Consider the following 6,639-nt stretch of genomic DNA (forward strand, 5'->3'; position numbering starts at 1 on the left):
CATAAACATATCTCAGAACTGGCAGATTCAGGTAAACTCAAATGCTAAAGAAGTTCAGATCACAAAACGAGTTCAATGCCAGTAAGGTTGCACATAAAGATGGTCTAGAAAAATATTAGGTCATGAAATTTCAGAGGTATGAATATACAAATCATGAACACAGGAAAATAAAATTGCAAAAGCTAAGGAACTTACGAGTTATCACTTGACAAATAGACAAACAAGAAAGAACAAACTCCACAATACTCTGAACGTCAGCAAAGAGCAATAGAACCCAGAATCTTAGTGTGTCAGAGTTCCCAATGGCTTCAAACGAATCCCGGGGAGTGACAGCCTTTAGTTCTTAGTGAATCTTGTGAAAAATGTCTGTTTCAAATGGGAATAAGGAGGTGTTTATATAGTAGTAGAAATCAAGCAAACAAACAAGGAAACATTGTAAAATCAAACATAAATAAGGAAATAATAACATGCATAATCAGTTTAATCGGATTAGGAGAAAAATTAGGTAAACCCTAATTGACAGAAATCAAAGATTTGACCGAAGATTTTGGTGAATCGGCTTCATATCGCTTTGTCATGAATGTATATAGATGGAATACCGTCTAGGTCTTAAAGATTGAAGATGATTTCCACATGATTCCAGGTCTGGTACTTGCCAGAAATAGGCAAGTACTAAGTAATACCAAAATCGTGTAAGTAATACGGAGATGGAGCATATATGGAAGGCAAATCGCAAGAGGATTCCATATCAAGGTCAGAATCAGAGATAATTGGGGGTGTGATGGCTAGGGTTCGTGAAGGAGAAGGGAGTGACAGAGAGAATAGAGGCGGCTGTCTTTAGGAAATGGGTATTAGGGTTAGGTTATATGGATATAAGGAAAGAGAGTGGGGTATTGTGGGTCGTTGATCGCTTTTGATCAACGATTGAGATTAAAAACGAGCTGGGTCGGATTTTGGACTGGGCAGGGTCGCTTGGGGTTGGGCTTGAGGATTGGGCCAGGGATTTGAGTCTGTTTGGTCCGAAAAATAGCTCAAAAATTGGGCCAGCTTTTAAATAAGAGATTAAAAGAGAAATAATTTAATAAAAATAGTTAAATAAATATATAAAAATGATATTTATGCAAATTAATACTTTAAAACAATAGTAAAAGATTATAAAAATATAAAATATTATTTTGACCCTGAATAAAATGACAAAATACAATAACAATGCAAAATATAGGCTATTATTGCAAGATTATGCAAATAGCCTAAGAATACCAATATAACTAAGTAAACAATACTTGAAACATGTATTATGGATGCAAATAATTATTTTAGATGATTAGGTCATTGATGTCGCCCAAACTTACACCACTAATTTAGGTTGCGAGTCGGTCGATGCAATAATAAAAACCCAACGCGAGTCGGGGTCGATTCCACAGGGAGCTTGATGTGGGATTAGGTATATACCTAGTGTGAATGTATGACGTGCCTAAGAATACACTCCCAAATTTTCAATTGTTGTTTGTACTTCAACTTTTACGCTAATGCTTGTAGTTGTAAATCTAAGAGACAATGTTTTTGGTTTGGGTTGTTTTTCAAGTTATAAAAGATCTAGGGTTGCGACTTCTGCCTAGTTGGTCACCTAACTAATTTATAGCTTTAGGGAATGTTTGGTTGATCGGGATACAATATAGCAATCACACGTAATTACTCACTTTATACCTCTTGGTAGTTTAAGTGATTTTGCCCAATTCGGCTTTCTCAAGTCCAAATGGGTATCTCACGAAATAAGTGATAAATGCTCAAGTCGGGTCTTACTATCTCTACATTTGACCCTTTAATTGGGGATATTAATTTCTTGAGTTCACCCCAATATTTTGTTAGTCAAGTTTTCCTAGACTTAGTCTCACTTTCTCAAGTATAGACCAAGTTAATTAGGCATGAATCAATGTTTGCAACCATCAATTCTCAAATTCAAGCAAGAAGTAGGCTAAAATTCATACACCCAATCACAAATAAGCCCTAAATCAATCACCCATTAAGTACCCATACTAGAGTTGGGTCACAACCCTAGTTAAGGGTTTAGCTACTCATGGAAAATGAAGAAATTAAAGAAGAAACTACGATAAAATGCATAATAATTGATTAAGGAAAGAAAATCTAATGTTTAAATGCCAAACTAGTACAAAGTTACCCAATAAAATAAATAAAAATGGCTCTAAATGTTCAGGTGCACAAAACTTGACCTTAAAATGACAAAAAGATCTATTTATACCAAGCTGAAAATATCTGAAAAAATTTCCCCTGCGAAAGTTGTGCGGCCGCATAATTCTATGTGCGGTACGCACTTTAAGAGTGACTGGTGGGTATGGATTTCCGCGGTCGCATAAAAGTGAGATGCGGCCGTACTTCCTCTAATTGTGCGGATCTCACAATTTTGAGTGCGGACGCACTCTTGCGCTTGGATTGGATCAGGGCTTCATTCTGCAGATTGCACATTTATGAGTCCGGCCACATTTTGGCATCCTGCGGCAGCACAATAATGGTGCGGTCCGCACATCTTCAAGCTCCCCAAACTACAGATCTCTGAATCTAGTCTTCTGCGGTCGCACAATAATTGTGCGGTCTGCACTCTGTAAAGAAATTCTATCAGTGCATCTTCAGAGTTTGCGACCGCACACAGTATTGTGCGATCCGCATTGTAGCCCGTTTTTGCCTTGTTTTGGTTCTTATCCAATTTTACTTCTTTTTGAGTTGATTTTCACTTCTTTGGCTCATTTCCCAATATTCTTGCAAGAAAGCACATTTCATTAGTTTTCGGGAATATCTTTAAGCATTTTTGAGCTAAAACGTAAGTAAAAGAGAGCAAATTAAGCGGTCAAAATCCCTACTTATCAACTCCCCCAAACTTAAGCTTTTGCTTGTCCTCAAGCAATTAAGGCAATTTCCCACCTCCACTAGAAAAGGGCTATTTCAGCTGGCCTAAGTTGAATCAAACACAAATTAATTGGGACCAACAATTACCCACACGTTCATGAATCATTGACAAACCTATGATTTGAATGTTAAAGCACAAATGGCTCTAATGTGACGCTTGAGCATCAAGGGTTGACTTTGTTCATTAAGGAAGCTCGCACTTTCATGCAAGTCACTGTGGATCCCAAATTCCTCCTCCTATACTCTTTGGAAGCTCATCTCACTCACGAATGAAGAATTCAATTCAATGACTCGAGAAAGATTCGCTCATCACTCTCAAAAGAATGTCACAAGCCCGGCTCTAAGTACCATAAATTTGCCCCACATGTAGATCACCACTAATGTAAGCTCGCTCAACTTGAAATCACCTAGGGCTTTTCGTCATGTAATGAAGGCTTTTGGACTAAGGAGGGAAATATCTGAATGGAATTAGTTCATCTTCCCTTTAACACTTCATATTCTCTTTTTGGTTCTTACTTTGCCGACTCTTTGAGTCATTTTCTTTTCCCTTAGGGGGATTAGAGAAACTTGACATCACTCTTTCTTTGTCATGCCATTCATACTTTCCTTCTTTGTTATCTTTAAACTCCTCGTGTCTCCCCCAAACTTATGTTTTTTTGCCATTTGAATCACATGAGTGCTAAAGAAAGTTCGGGTGCCGAGAGAGAGTCACTATAAAATGGGTAAAGGCTTGTAATGTGGTTATCGAAAAAATAGGTTTTAGGCTAAAAAGGGTTTACAAAATATCATTGGTGGTCCATGGAAGGTTTCAAAATGGGTCAAGGAAAGCCTACAATCACTTCTCAAACCAGGCTAACTTAGAATTTCGCCTAGAAACACATTCGGGCTAAGTTCTAGACTACTCACACGGGTACTTGGACTTGTAAAAAAATACCTCACCTCTCACACAACCGTATTTTCAAAGAGAATAGAGTCGAGGGCCCACAACAATTGCATTCAAGATTAAAAATTGCTAATGGTTCAACTAAACCACCCGATGATTGCCTAAGTCAACACAAGAGTCACAAGGTTACTAACTAGGGCTATTTCTTTACAAAAACTTGGTTTTAACCATAAGCGCGTAGTTAAGTGTGTTGGTACCAAGTGAAGCATGCTTGACCCTTATTTATTCATTAATACTTCTTGTTTCTACCTAATCATCAAAAACTGACTCGATCCTTTAAGAAGGTTGTCATGCCATCCATCGTTGGGAAGTGTCACCCGGTTCACATAAGACCCACCTTTGGAAAGAACCGTAGCATTAAGAAAACCAAAGGCTTATTGTTCACTAAAACATAAAAAGAAGCTAACAAATCAAAAGGAAGCTAATAAAGTAACTAAGAAGCTATACTATTAAGAAAACAAAATGAAGAAGCTATGAAATAAACTACTGAAAGTAAGGCAAATGAATATACAAACCAAGAGGAATAGAATATATACAAGAGGGATGAATATATACACAATGAGGGAGAAAATAAAAATAAAAGAGAGTATTAAAGTTATTACAGGCCCAAAAGTAATCAAATGTTATCATAGTCATCCAAAATAAACCAAAATAGATCACCCCCCAGAATAAGAACAAGCATTGTCCTCAATGCTTAGCAAAATCAAAACAAAAGAGGATAGAGAGTAAAGAAAACTCCCTATGTGGTCTCAGGGTGACTGGCAACATCACCACCTTCAGTCTTCTCTAACTGTATCTCATCATCACCGGGCTGAGGGACAACAGTGTTGGTGAGCATCTGAAGTATCTCCTCAGCAGTGGGGGCAGTGAGATCTGGCTCGTCAGACTGGCTAGCTGGTGCCTCTGCTGATGGTGCTGCTGGGTCAGTTGGTACTGATGGATCTGTCTCCATCAGTAGGTCAAAAGGCAAATCACCTGCTGCTGCTATCTTATTCACCTCCTCTCTCAAACTCTTCACTGCTTTCTTTGAAGCCTGGTATTTTATCATCTTCTTCACCTGCTTGGTCAACTCCTCAATAGCACCCCCGCGAGCCACCAGTGTATCCATAATAGTCTTCTGGTTGTCCAGAATCTTCTTCAATGTTTCCTCTACCGACGGAGGGACCTGTGGTGCTGCTGGGGTAGAGGACTGTGCTGTAACAGTACTGGATATGTCAGACAGCTTAGAAGTGGCTGTCTACATCCAGTTGTTGAGGCTTGCCAAAGTCTAGGAGACTCGCATCGCAGTGAGAGGATAAGTGGATGAGGCTGGCACTGGTACTACAACCGATGGACTAGAAGATGAAGATGGTGGCATTGCGGCTGTCCCGGTGGAAGGCCCGGCTACTGTGGAAGGCATGGGAGCTGTAGATGGCTCAGCAGCAGCCTCGGAACCCACCACCGATGGCTCGTAAGACTCACGAACGGTGGTAGTGACCTTACCCTTGAACTTTGGGTTGTCAGCACCCTGCAGGTGGTACCATGAGAAAGGCTTCATGGCCTTTAATTTTGTGTCATATGGTCTCGGCTCCACCTTGGCATCATTGAAATACTCTGTGAGGGTGTTTGGATAAGGGTAGGACTTTTCACTTTTTCGAACCGCCAATGTGTTGTTGGTTGACATGATGGCACCCACATTGATTGGGTACCCTATCATAATAGAAGCCACCAGAACTGCCCGGGGAAGTTAGAGGTTGTTCTCATTCTAACTCGGATCAATCCGGCTACACACAAAGGTTTGCCACCCTTTAGCTTCAAAATTTATGGTGTCCCGGAGGATAGGAACTCCTGCTATAATCCATGGTGGTGATGGTCCTCGGGCGGCCAAAATCTCAGCTAGCCAAGGGCGAGATGCGTCACTCAGAGCCAACTTCTATAGGTACTGGACTGCCTCCGTGTCTTCGAATCCCACATAAGTGTTCAAAGAGCAGGCGTCGAAGCGGACTTTCAAATTTCTCACCTTTGTCACTTTTGTCCCCTTCTTGATGTGAGCCACATTGGCATAGAACTCCCTGACCAAGTGCTTATTTGCATCGATGACACTGTGGGTGAACCACTTCCACCCCTTGCGCTCGTGGAACTGTCTAACGACATTTGGATTATGAATATCCAAATCCTTAAATAAGAACTATCGCTTAATTGTGAGCGACCTCTAGGGCCATAATTCCCGGAACCTGTTGAAGGCTGTCAAGCTCACGAACCGATCCTCCCACATTTCCTTTTTCTTCAACCTCTCAAGGCCGCCCACTTGAGTGTCCCCCCCACCATCCGGGACATTATCATCATCGACATCAATAGCTAATGGTGCCGAAGGAGTAGGTGTAGAGGAGGGCTCGGAACCCTGGCTTCCCACATCAGAACCCCCAGAAGAACTAGATGTAGGTTCGTCGCGCAATTGATAACGTCCAGTGGGTTGGGATGGTTGGGATTGGGCCTCAGGTTGGACCTCCATTGAATGACACCCAGAGGCTTCCCTGGATGGGGCATAGGAACTGGATTCTGAGGGCTCTGTGGCCCTTCCTCTCCCGGTGGTCGTCTTTTGGCAATAGGCTTTGATTGCACTCGCAGAGGGCGAGTGCCTTTTCCTCTGCCTCGGGAGGATTCACCTCTCCCTTATGATGTATCGCCTCCACCACATGATCTAACCATTGTCTATAATACAAGGTACAAGGTACATACATCAGTTGAGTTCAAAACAATTCAAACATTTGCAGAACAATTGCAGCACAACAGTC

The sequence above is a fragment of the Nicotiana tabacum genome, chromosome 14, assembly GCF_000715075.1.
Source record: "Nicotiana tabacum cultivar K326 chromosome 14, ASM71507v2, whole genome shotgun sequence".
NCBI lineage: Eukaryota > Viridiplantae > Streptophyta > Magnoliopsida > Solanales > Solanaceae > Nicotiana > Nicotiana tabacum.